Raw genomic sequence first — 14138 nt, forward strand, 5'->3', positions numbered from 1 at the left:
CAAACTAGACTTTAAACTGAAAATGGTAAAAAGAGACAAAGAAGGCCATTATATAATGATAAAGGGCTCAATACATCAAGAAGATATAACAACTAAATATTTATGCACCCAACACCAGAGCACTTAAATATATAAAGCAAAAATTGTAGAAGAGCTAAAAGAAAATGTATGGCAATACAATAATAGTTGGGGACTTTAAATACCCTACTCTTCAAAATGAATAGATTATCCAGACAGAGAATCAATAAGGAACCAGTGAATTTGAACACTATAGACCAAATGGAACTAACGGACATATATAGAACATTCCATCCTACAAAGCAGAATACGTTCTTCTCAAGTGCACATGGAATATATTCTAGGATAAACTACATGTTAGGCCATAAAACAAGCCTTAGCAAATTGAAGAACACTGAAATCATACCAAGTATCTTCTCTGACCACAGTGGTATGAAACTAGAAATCAATAACAAGAGGAAAACTGAAAATTTCATAAAAACATGGAAATTAAATAACACTCTTCTAAACAACCAATAGATCAAAGAAGAAATTAAAGGTGAAATTAAAAAGTATCTTGAGGTAAACAAAAACGGAGACACAACGTATCAAAACTTATGGGATACAGCAAAAGCAGTTCTAAAACGGAATTTCATAGCAATAAATGTCTACATTAAGAAGCAAGAAGGATCCCAAATACACAACCTAACTCTACGCCTTAAGGAACTAGAAGAAGAACAAACTGAGCCAAAAGTTAGCAAAAGGAAGGAAATAATCAAGACTAGAGCAGAAATAAATGAAATAACAGGAAAACAATCAAAAAGATTAACCAAACTAAGAATTAGTTCTTTGAAAAGATAAACAAAGTTGACAAACTTTTAACTAGACTAATCAAGGAAAAAAGAGAGGACCCACGCAAGAAAATTAGAAATGAGAAAGGACAAGACTTCCCTGGTGGTTCAGCAGTTAAAAATCCACCTTCCAATGCAAGGGATGGGGGTTCGATCCCTGGTTGGGTAACTAAGATCCCACATGCTGTGGGGGCAACTAAGCCCACGTGCCACAACTACAGAAGCCATGCACTCTGGAGCCCACCTGCCACAACTAGAGAGCCCACACGCTGCAACTAGAGAGAAGCCCGCGTGCTGCAACAAACAGCCCGTGCGCCACAACGAAAGATCCCACATGCCGCAACTAAGACCTGACACAGCCAAAAATAAATAAATATTTTTTTAAAAAAAAAGGAAATGAAAAAGGAGACATTACAACTGATGCCACAAAAATACAAAGGATCATAAGAGGTTACTATGAACAACTATATGCTAGCAAACTGGCCAACCTAGAAGAAATAGAAAAATTCTTAGAAACATACAAACTATGAGTTTGATTCAGGAAGGAATAGAAAGTCTGAACAGACCAACTACTAATAAGGAGATTGAATCAGTAATCAAAAATACCCCAGTGAAGAAAGTCCAGAACCAGATGGCTTCACTGGTGAATTTTACCAGACATTTAAAGAAGGCTTCAGCCAATCCTTCTCAAACTCTTCCAAAAAACCAAAGAGGAGGGAACACTCCCAAACTCATTTTACAAGGGCAGCATTAGCCTCATACCAAAGCTAGAAAGAACACTACCAGAAAACAACACACCAATATCCTTCATGAATATAGATGCAAAATTTCTCAATAAAATAATATCAAATCAAAAAGCACACACACACACACAAAAAAAGCACATAAAAAGGATCATGATCAAGAGGGTTTTATACCTGAGATGAAAGGATGGTTCAACACACACAAATCAATGTGATACCACATTACTAGAATGAAAGAAAAAATCATATGATCATCTCAATAAATGTAGAAAAAGCATTTGACAAAATTCAACATCCATTAATGATAAAAATTCTTAACAAATTAGGAATAGAAGGAATGTACCTCAACATAATAAAGGCCGTATATGATAATCCCACAGCTAAATCATATTCAATGGTGAAAGACTGAAAGTTTTACCTCTAAGAACAGAAACAAGACAAGGATTCCCACTCTCACCACTCCTACTCAACAAAGTACTAGAAGTTCTTGCCAGAGTAATCAGGCAAGAAAAAGAAATATGAGGCATCAAAATTGGAAAGGAAGAAGTAAAACTGTGTCTATTTTCAGACAACATGATTTTATATCTAGAAAATCCTAAAGACTCCACCAAAAAAACCTGTTATATCTAATCAACAAATGTGGTAAAGTTGCAGGATACAAAATCAGCATGCAAAAGTCATGTAGCATTTCTATAACATCAAATTATCTGAAAAAGAAATAAAACAATTTCATTTACAATAGCATTGGAGACAACAAAATACTTAGGAATAAATTTAACCAAGGAGGTGAAAGATCTAAAATCCAAAAACTACAAGACACTGATGAAAGACATCAAAGATAACACAAGTAAATGGATGTAGATCCCATGTTCACGGATTGGAAAAATTAATATTGTTAAAGTGTCAATACCACCAAGAGCCATCAACAGAGTCAATGCAATCCCTATCAATATTCCAATGGCATTTTTTAGACAAGTAGAAAAAACAATCCTAAAATTTATATGGAACTAAAAAGACCCTGAATGGCCAAAGCCATCCTAAGAAAGAAAAACAAAACAGGAGGCATCACACTTTCTGATTCCAAGCTATCCTATAAAGCTATAGTAATCAAAGCAGTATGGTACTGGCATATAAACAGACAAATAGATAAATGGAACAGAATCAAGAGCCCAGAAATAAACCCAAGCATATACAGTCAACTAATATTTGACAAGGGAGCCAAGAACACTCAATGGAGAAAACACAGTCTTGTCAATAAATGGTGCTGGGGAAATTGGATAGTCACATGTAAAAGCGTGAAACTAGACTCCTATCTTATACCATACACCAAAATTAACTCAAAATGGATTAAAGACTTAAATGTAAGACGTGAAACGATGAAACGCCTAGAAGAAAACATAGAGAAAAAGCTCCTTGACATGGATCATGGATCCAAGGATCATGATTTTTTAGATATGACACATAAAGCAAAAGGAACAAAATCAAAAATAAGTAAGTGGGATTACATCAAACTGAAAAGCTTCTGCACAGCGAAAGAAATCATCCACAAAATTAAAAGACAATCTACAGAATGGGGAAAAACATTTGTGAACCGTACATCTGATAAGGGGTTAATATCCAAAATATATAACCAACTTATACAACTCAATGCACAAAAACCAATAATCCAATTTTTAAAATGAGCAAGAGGCCTGAACAGACATTTTTCCAAATACAGTATATGAATGGCTAACAGGTACCTGAAAAAACATCATTAGTCATTAGGGAAACACAAATCAAAACCACAATAGCAACTCCTGCCTGTTCGAATGGCAATTATAAAAAGACAAGAAATAATAAATGCTTGATGAGGATGTGGAGAAAAGGGAAACCTTGTGCACTATAAACTGGTACATGTGGAAAACAGTATGGAGGATCCTCAAAAATAGAACTACCATATGATGCAGCAATTTCACTTCAAGGAATATATCCAAAAGAAATGAAAACACTAACTCAAAACGATATCTGGGGACTTCCCTGGTGGCACAGTGGTTAACAATCCGCCTGCCAATGCAGGGGACACGGGTTCGAGCCCTGGCCCGGAAAGATCCCACATGCCGTGGAGCAACTAAGCCCGTGCGCCACAGCTGCTGAGCCTGCGCTCTAGAGCCCACAAGCCACAACTGCTGAGCCCGCGCTCTAGAGCCCGCAAGCCACAACTGCTGAGCCTGCGTGCCACAACTACTGAAGCCTGTGCGCCTGGGGCCCGTGCTCTGCAACAAGAGAAGCCAACGCAGTGAGAAGCCTGCGCACCGCAACGAAGAGTAGCCCCTGCTTGCCGCAACTAGAGAAAGCCTGCGCACAGCAACGCAGCCAAAAATAAATAAATTTATTTATTTAAAAAATGATATCTGCACCCCTATGTTCACAGCAGCATTATTTACAATAACAAGACATGGAAACATCAATGGCTGAATGGATAAAGAAGTTGTGATATACATACACATATACACACACACACATACCATGGAATATTATTCAGCTATAAAAAAATGAAAAAATCCTCCCATTTGCAATAACATGGATGGACCTTGAGGGCATTATGCTAAGTGAAATAAGTCAGACAGAGAAAGACAAATACTGTATGATCTCACTTTTGGAATAAAAAAAAAAAAACCAACATTCATAAAAGAGGTCAGATTTGTGGTTACCAGAGGCGGGAGCAGGGAGGGGGAGATGATAGTCAAAAGGTATAAACTTCCAGTTATAAGAAAAATAAGTATGAGGGATGTAACATACACAGGATGACCATCATAGTTAACACAGCTGTATGGAATAAATGAAAATTGTTGAGAATAAATCCTAACAGTTCCCATAACGAGAAAAAAAGGGGTTTTTTGCTGCCTCTTTTTATTGTACCTATATGACATGATGGATGCTAACTAATCTTACTATAGTAATCAATTCACAATGTATAGAAGTTGAACAATTATGCTATACACCTTAAACTTATACAGTGATGTATGTCAATTATATCTCAGTAAAACTGAGGGTAAAAAAGAATGTGATAACTATAAATATATAATATTCACATATATTCTTACAATAGTCCAGTTTAAAATTTGGATAATTTATTAAGTTACAATGTGGTATGAATTTGGAAAAACTGATCTAAAGCAATATTTTCCAAATTATACTTCACAGACATTAACCTGCAAGATAAATAATCTATTGGAAACAATAGGGTTTGGTAGCTGAGATGGTGTGAGAAATGCTGTTAACTACAGCCTTCTCTTGGAAATTGACAATGTGTATTAACATATGAAAAGCTCCAAGAAGCAAAGATCCACCTATTTAAACTTGCTTAACCCAGTGTTTATTAAATAGGGCATTCATTCTTAAAACTCTCGGGGCTTCCCTGGTGGCGCAGTGGTTGAGAGTCCACCTGCCGATGCAGGGGACTCGGGTTCATGCCCCGGTCCGGGTAGATCCCACATGACGCGGAGCGGCTAGGCCCGTGAGCCATGGCCGCTGAGCCTGCGCGTCCAGAGCCTGTGCTCCGCAACGGGAGAGGCCACTACAGTGAGAAACCCGTGTACAGAAAAAAAAACAAACCAACCCTGTATCATATAATACCTATTAAACTGAGGGACAATATAGTGTGATGTTATAGGTTCAAATCATGTCAGGTTAAGCGCATGGCCTTTGCAACAATACTGCCTGCATTTGAATCCTAGCTAGCGCTCCCACTTATTAGCTATTAGCTTCTTCATCTATAAAATGGATAATAATAATACCTACCTACATGCAAAGTATTTATAGCAGCACTGACAACACTATAAGCACGATATAATGTTGATTAACATCCAGCAGAACGAGTGTTCTAAGACACACTTTGGTAGAGAATCGAGCCCTAGCTTTGCGCAGTGGCAGTATCGTAGCCAATGAGGTTTATCCGAGGCGCAATTATTGCTAATTGAGAATCGAGCCCTTTAGAATTCTGGGGCTCGGGTCTCTCCATGGGAAGATTACCAACTCGTTGGAGACAGGGGTATATAATTATGACACAGTATGTTAAGTACTGAACAAGGAGCAAGTGAGGACTCTGGAACCGAGAGTAGGGACGGAATAATATTTCTAATGGTGAGGGACGGTTCAGGAGAGAATCCACAGCCAAATCGACAGAAATCCTAAAATGCGTGTAGGATTTCACCAAGCAGAGAAGTGGAGAATGATGGCAGCCAAGACCGGGCCTGGTTGGGAAACAGGAAGTAGCCTGATTTGACTAGAGTTCAATCTAAGTTGGAAGACGGGGAATGCACTGGAAATGAGGTTGCCATTAGATTGTTAACGGTCCTGTATCCCAAACTAAGGACCTTGAGGTTTCTTCCACAGGAATTAAGGAGCACAAATGTTAAAAACAACCAATCAACCAGGGGAGGATCAGTGTGGGAAGTGAGCTGAAGAGGAAAAGACTAGGCGCAAGGATAGATAATAGTTCAGGTAAGCAGAGAAGAAAAGAGCAGTCAGACTAGAGGACAGGAAAACAGGTTAAAGGTACTTCAAACATAGCAAAATACTGGGTGTGACATTTAGAGAAAGTTTAGACATGGCAAAAAAAAAAAAGAAGAAGAAGAAAGAGAAAATAATTAGGTGTGAGGGATGAAAAGGCCAAAGGTGGTGGCAATATCCCTGAGATGGATACAGGAGGAGTAGAAGCATACCCTGGGAGGGGTTGTGGGTTATCAGGTAGGTTCATGTCATGCTCAAATCTCTCCTGGTCTTGATCTCAGGAGGCAGGGCCAGAGACAGATGTGGGAGACATGAATCTGGGTGGTCATTAGTTAAGGGGATGGTTGGGCTCACCCTACAAGAGCATCAAAAGGAGGGAAAGGGGCCTGTCCTGTGTCAACTGAAAAATAATACACAACCTAAAAGTTGAGAGTTATGTTTTATTCGGCAGACAAAACTGAGGACTTAAGCCTGCGACACAACCTCTCAGATAGCTGAGGGACTGCTCCAAAGAGGTAAAGGAGGACCCAGGGTATACAGGAATTTTCACAACAAAGACCAGGTGTAGGAACATCAAAAGACTACTGTTAATTAAAGAAAACCAGATATCTCAAGTTAAGGAAGTTAGCGCTTTTCTGTGTACGGGAAGACGCAAGAGTCTGGGCTCACTGAAATCATTCCTTTGATAGGCACCTCAGCTATCCGGGGCCAGTGTCCTGTGCTTTCTCATCCTGAGTCTCCTCAGGGTGCACAGCTGCGGGTGGCTGCAGTGTGATGGCTTGATGGCTGTAGCATCCTTTGTTTACTAATATAGCAGGCAACATTTTTTCATTGACACCTGAATAAGATGCAGGGGTTTTATTTCTCCTGTCCCCAAGAGGAGATCACTGTGGGGACTCCAGGAAAGCTGGGATGTAACGTCTTGAGGCTATATTCCCTTCAAAGCCCATTTGCCTCAGCCGCCTTCCTCCTCTCCCCAATTGACGACAGAAGCCTGGGATTTCTAACAAGTGGAGCCAGTTCCCTCCTCCCTCTTCCACGCGGGCCAGGGGACTGTTGAGCTCCACACTCAACCATTAAACTCTATGCTTGAAATGGCTACCTGACACAGGAGAATAGTGACATAGCTAAATGTATAAGCCTAGACATTTTCAACATTTATTCATTACCAGCTATCATGCTCAAAACCCTCACCGTACCCCTGACACCCTTCAACACCCTTATCCCATGCTTGGCTTAAGTGTACACCCGAGCTTCACTTGGGGGTAAGGAAGAAGTTCAGGATGGGTTAAGGGTCAGCAGTGTCTTATATGCACATTACCTGGTAATAAAAAAAAGAAAAGAAAAAACTTCATTTTTTCCTTTTTGCCATGCCTATGTCAAAATGGCTGCCTCAAAACCAGCAAAAGAAAATGTCCTACCTGGAGCTATGATTCTACCCACACCCGGTCCAGCCGAGATCTCTAGTAGGATGAGCTCATCTGACTAGCTGCCTTCCCTCTCTGGCAGCTGAAAACTGTACCAAATGCACATCAATCACGTCCCTCACTGTGTGAAGGACCCATTCTCTTCCTGCTGACTTTCCACTTTGAGGCTAATCACCCCAGCCAAGAACAGACATCTGCGGCAGCGTGACCCTGAAAGTCCACAGGATCACGGCTTGTCGTTTTGCCCGCAGGCTCCAAGAACCCAGACATCTCCCTGCCAACTGCTGGAGACACTAGAGCATCACCCTGTACCAGGAGCAGGGCCCAGACCAGCGCCCAGCGCAGCGCCACCACACTCCTCTCGGGCTGCACCTACCATCTGCTCTGATCCCCCCCAGCGCGGAAGGGCTCCCCCTGCTCCAAAAACCTGCTCCCTAACAAGCTCCACTTAGAACCTGAAGCCTTGCATTGCACAATTCGATACAAGGTGAAAAGGCAACGATCCTGGAAGCGGTTACACAACAACGCACGGTTCCACCTGGAAGTGTGAATGGCCCTTCTCTGTGAGGTGATGTAATCGAATACGATAGAGAGCCCGAGCGCAGGAGGAGCGAGGATGTGGCCGGGGGGCGCCGAAGACAAATCGCTTCTGCCCAAAATGGGACCTTGGGCGCCTCAGGTATGTGTCAGGCATTGCACTATATTGGTTCTATACACATTATCTTATCTCATCCTCAGAGGGACCCAACGACGGGGTAATTACTGTTTCCATTTTAGAGGGAAGCAAACAGTTTCAGGTGTTATGTGTTCGTTTAAGGCCAAACAGCCAGCAAACGGCGCAATAGTTCGGTTCCGTGGTTTCCCTGATGACCATCTTGGCGCACAGGTGATAGAAGCACGGATCAGGAGGGCGAGTACGCTTCATCCCCTGGTGGCTACGGGGCACAGGCCACTGTCGAGTGCTCTGCTATATGCAGGGGGCGGGAGGAGATGCTCCCGCCCGCTCGTGTACCTGCCAGCCCAGGCCTAAGGGTCACTAGACCGCAGCCTCGAACACCGCACGCGACAACGTGGAGACGGAGACACCCTCCCGGCGTCCCTGCCTCCGCAGGCCAGCATGGTTCCCACAGCAACCCCAAACAGGCAGGGCAAACGTCCCGGACCATGAATTCGGGTGCACAATACCCGTTATTGGTCTTCCCGCTCCCAACCTCTCATTTCGCCCTTATTCTCACCTTGAATCTCATCAGTTTCAGGTTTTCTAGGTAAACGCGTATATTAGGTTGTGTTTGCCCCGCTTTGCTCAGGCTCTACAGGCCTGGTCGGCTTACCTGGTGGTAGGCCAGGAGTGAACTCCCCGCAGGCAGCCTCCTCCCGCGTCCGCAGGAGCCGGTCCTTGACCTCGCCCTTCAACCTTGACCCCGGCTCGGGTAGTGTAGGTCCCACCGCGGCTGGGGCCAGCCCTGGAGACAGCACTCACCTCCTACCAGGTCGGCTGACCCGCAGGGCCGCGAGGAACCCTGGGACATCGCGTCTCTCGCGCATGGCACTCTGGGAGGGGACGGGGGCGGGGTGGGTGAGTGGGCGGGGCCGCCACAGGCCGCACCTTTGACCCGGTTTCCAAGCCCTGGCTGCTCCTGGGTACCCCAGGGTATCTGAAGGCGCTGTAGCTCTGTGTGGAACGCAGGGAGGCACGGGAAACAGCTACAGGCACTATTGTCTCTTTCCTCCCTGGCTCCAGCCCTCTGTCCTTTCCCCAGGACAGAGTTTTCATCTTCCTGGTATTTCTGTTTTATACTAAACCACAGTTTTTAAACTTAAAAGCCAAGCATGTTACTTTCATTCTTTGATTTCACTCTCATTTGGGATAGGGTTGCCAGAGAAAATACAAAACACCTATTACATCTGAATTTCAGATAAATGTCAAATAAATTTTTAGTGCAAGTATATCCCAAATATTGCATAGAATATACTTTTACTGAAAAGTATTTGTCATTTATCTGATTCAGATTGAACTGGGTATCCTGTATATTTACTTGCTAAGTCTGGCAACCCTATTTTGGGAAAGGCCTGTTTTCTGTTACCCTCCATCAGGGTAGTGCCATGGGGTACCAGGTGCACGTGTGTCTTTGTGAGGAGCAAGATTATGTTAATACTTCACAATATCATCTTCCCACACCAATAGAAATGCACACAATAGGGACGCGTTTTATCTGCAGGATACTGTGAAGAGTTTATTTGGAACAAACAAAACCGTCATGTCCTATATAAGTTAGGAAGTGCAAGTACAGTTACTGCAACCTGCTCTCTTGTAACTGTGTTTCAGTCACTGACATTCAGACCATGCAGACACAAGGGAATTCAACCAAATAAAAGTCAGCAAAGCTCCAGTGCTCCCTGGTCACACACATACACACTGTGCTTGTTGAAGCAAGCAGAATCGCAGTGCTCTGAAGTCAGGTGTTTCCTCTTTGTGCGAACCTGGACAAGCTACTTCTCCCTACACCTGAGTCAAGGGCGTGGCATGAAAATAAACACACTACAATATTAACCCTTATGGTCAGAATTGCTGACCTGTAGGCTGATACATGTAGTAGGAATAGCGCCTGCCTTCAAGGAGCTTACAGCACTGGACGGTCCCACGCAGGCATCCATGTGCGGAAACTGATCTAGTTAGTGGGGGGAGGGGCTTCCACCACCCCAGCCCAGAACTGAAGTAGTGGATGTGACACTTTATAAGCAATTTAAATCCACTGAGACAAAAGAATTTACTGTGCTTACCCTTCTCAGAAATGTCTGAGTGAGAGAAGGTGACTAAGTTAGGACATTTCTAACAGGTCATTCATAAACACAAAGAGTTGGTGCTTGAGGATGACTGGGCTCAGCCTCCTGTCTTTTGCCCACCACACCCCTAGTTCTAGAGGAGCTTCTGCCCTAGGACTTAGGATGGGCATCCAGGAAGAAAAGAGGGGCTCTGAAGGAAGAGACAGGAAACCTAAAAGACATGATGTGCTTTTTCCAAAGACGCACCCAGAGCCAACCTTACCCAACCATCTCAGACCCTCCTGTCACTCCTGCATCTTCCCCCCACCAGCGTGATTAATATTCCTTCCATTTCACACTCCTCCCTCGGGATCCAAGTTGCCATAGTCACAAGCAGCTGCCTCCTGTGTGATAACACTGTGACGGCTCACAGGCTAACCTGGACTCCAAAGCCATCTTCACCCTCTTTCTCCTTTCAAGTGTGTGTGTGTATGTGTGTGTGTATACTCACGTGTACGCCCATGTGCAAGAATTTTTTAAAAAATAAATTTATTTATTTTTGGCTGTGTTGGGTCTTCGTTGCTGCACGCAGGCTTTCTCTAGTTGCGTCGAGCGGGGGCTACTCTTTGTTGCGGTGTGCGAGTTTCTCGTTGCCGTGGCTTCTCTTGTTGTGGAGCACGGGCTCTAGGCACGTGGGCTTCAGTAGTTGTGGCACGCGGGCTCGGTAGTTATGGCTCACAGGCTTAGTTGCTCCATGGCATGTGGGATCTTCCTGGACCAGGGATCAAACCTGTGTCCCCTGCATTCGCAGGTGGATTCTTAACCACTGTGCCACCAGGGAAGCCCCTGTGCAAGAATTTGAGGAAGAAAAAAACTTTGGCCTTGAGACAAAGGTTGATTTTTCTTGGGCTTTCTTTGCCTGTATTGCTGACGTAACCAGGGACCATCCTAGGTTTGAGTCTATCGTGCTCCAGAAGAGACTGGCACAAGAAATGGCCTTCATATCCCACCCTGGTCTTTAGACCTGACTTAAGGTCCCCTGGGCAGTAAAGGACAATAACAGGATATTTAAAAAATCTATCATCACCTAGGGCATCTTTGGCTCTTTCGGCATAGAGAGTCACCGGGTGAAGGTGACCCATGTCCCCCCTCTGCCTATGTTCTTCCCCACAGAAGAAGAAAATAGACACAGGTCACCTGGAGGACTCTTCAGGGTCAGAAATATCCCTTTTCATTCCATTGTCTCTGGAGCAAAAGATGCTCTAAAATGGGCATAACTAATAAACATCTTTACACATCTTCCCTCATTACCAGAATATTCTTTAGTGGTGTTACCACGATGACCCAAACAATCCGTGAAGGAAGCTCTTCTTGAGTTTCTCGTGTGTGACCAGCCTTATTCTAGGAACTGTAGGCTGATACATGTAGTAGGAATAGCGCCTGCCTTCAAGGAGCTTACAGCACTGGACGGTCCCACGCAGGCATCCACGTGCGGAAACTGATCTAGTTAGTGGGGGGAGGGGCTTCCACCACCCCAGCCCCACCATTTCAGCCACCTTGTGTCCCAGCAGATTGCAGCTTGTGATGGCTGGGGCAGTAAGGTCATCAGTCAAAGAGGGCTCTGGGCAGTGGAGCACTTGACCTTGGGAATAGAGTGGAATGGTGGGAGATCTTAGGGGACCCGCACCATGAGCCTCCATGTGCCATATTGATTTCCACTGCACTTCTTCTGAGGCATAAATTGCTCTAATTCTCCTTTCTTCCACCCTTGAGCTTCTCTTCATTTCTCCCAGAGGATGCTGAACTTCCAGTTCAGGTTTAGAAGGCAGGAATGGGGCAAACAAAGGAGGAAAACTTATTTCAAGTCCTGTTTTGTTTCTAACAAGACTCTTGACTTGAAAGAGCCCCAAGTATTGGGGTGGGGGGCGGTGAAGGGGAGGAATAAATAGAAGGAGTCCCAAGGTGGTGGAGCATCCTTCTTGCTCAGAACTATAGGAAACGTCAAGGTCAAAAGCAAAGCCATCCCTGGTGGCGCAGTGGTTGAGAATCCGCCTGCCAATGCAGGGGACACGGGTTCGAGCCCTGATCCGGGAAGATCCCACATGCCGCGGAGCAACTAAGCCCGTGCACCACAACTACTGAGCCTGCGCGTCTGGAGCCTGTGCTCCGCAACGGGAGAGGCCGTGACAGTGAGAAGTCCACGCACCGCGATGAAGAGTGGCCCCCGCTCTCCACAACTGGAGAAAGCCCTCACACAGAAACGAAGACCCAACACAGCCAAAAATAAATAAATAAATTTATTTAAAAAAAAAAAAAAGCAAAGCCAGGTTGGAAGGATGAGCAGAAAAACCACAAGACAAAAAGCAGTAGCAGCCAACCTTCCTTAAGCAAATGTTAAATACACTTATTATAGCAATAAATAATAATGCAGTATGGAGCGTACATGGTGTAAACACCTTTAATACAATTCTAATTTTCTCTTTGCTTCAAGAGCCACAGATTGTTATGGCAACAAGACAGAAAAACAGATCACAGTATTAATTTGATATCTCAGCTTCATTTGTTCCACATTTGCAATACAACACATGCATGATAAACCACCCGGGGCTGAGCCAAAGCAGAGGAAACACTAAAACCACAGAAGGGCACCGTGGAGCACCCTCTCAGCCTTGACTTTTGTTAAATAAAAAATAAATAATAATTTTCTACAAAGAACAGCAGTTCGGTTGCCCACATAATTTGCTATTTGATTGAGAAGCAGAGAGTTCTGTTCTTGCCAGCCTGATGATCAAAGGGAAAATGGGAACAGGCAGCAGAGGGCCATTCAGGAAGTCCTCCACCACCAGTCTGGAGCTGAGGAAGCTTGGCTGGCCTGCCTCTTAGCTCTCCACGTGCCGGGAACCCCCTTGCACACCTCCCTACCCCCACCCAGCTCACTTTTAACTTTGCAGCCAGAGTGATCTTCTCAGAACAAAAATCGGATTCTTTGATGTGGAGAAAAAGGAAGTCTCATAAATTGCTGGTGGGAGTATAAACTGGTAGCATCTTCCTTGGATAGAACCTTGGCAATATCTAGTAAAGTTGAATATTCTCATGACCTATGACCCTTCTTGAGTATAGAACTTTCGATATTAGATGCTTTTGCCCATGCCTCCAAGGACACATGCCCAAGACTGGTCATTCCAGTATTGTCTATAGCAGAAAAAAATTAGAAACAACTTAAATGTCCACCAACAAGAGAGTAGGTAAATTATGGATATGTAGTCATAAAATGGATTACTCTTCAGTTATTTCAAACAAATGACCTAGAACCATATCTTCAATGTGTATGTATGATATCATTTACACAAAGCTTAAAAACTTGTAAAAAAAATACCATAGAAAGTATATGGATCTACAAATATGTGATGTAAAAAAAGAAATACGGCAACATGAGAGATCACGCTGGTTTAGATTTGACAGTTGGAGAAGGTTTTCTGAGGAAATATGCTTGAGTGACAGGAAAGGGTCCAGTGCTGAGACAGCGGTAGGAGCCCAGGGTTCTACATAGCCTGGGGTGTAAGAGGCTTCCTGGAATCAAATCCTGCTTTGTCTGCCAGTTAATCACTGTGTGACCCTGGGCAAGTCATATAATCTCTCTGTGCCTCAGTTTCCTCCTATGTAAAACTGTAATAATGTAGTACTTACCCCATAGGGGTGAGGTGAGAATTAAATATGCTGATGTGTAAAGTGAGAACAATGCCTGGCACATGCTAACAGCTATATGGCGGGGTGCAACTACTTCTTTTCCAGGTAGAAGAAACAGTAAATTCAAAGGCAGGGGGAGGGGGAGAAAGGCTGGGCAGAAAAGCGTTGAGTATTCATAT

General features: G+C 43.8%; 1 pseudogene; it reads left to right on the plus strand.

Annotated features, from left to right (window-relative positions):
- Window positions 1-5485: 5485 nt before the first annotated feature.
- LOC136119607 (U4 spliceosomal RNA) lies at window positions 5486-5613 on the plus strand (annotated as a pseudogene).
- Window positions 5614-14138: the final 8525 nt, after the last annotated feature.

This window comes from Phocoena phocoena, chromosome 2 (assembly GCF_963924675.1).
Source record: "Phocoena phocoena chromosome 2, mPhoPho1.1, whole genome shotgun sequence".
In the NCBI taxonomy this organism is placed as follows: Eukaryota; Metazoa; Chordata; class Mammalia; order Artiodactyla; family Phocoenidae; genus Phocoena; species Phocoena phocoena.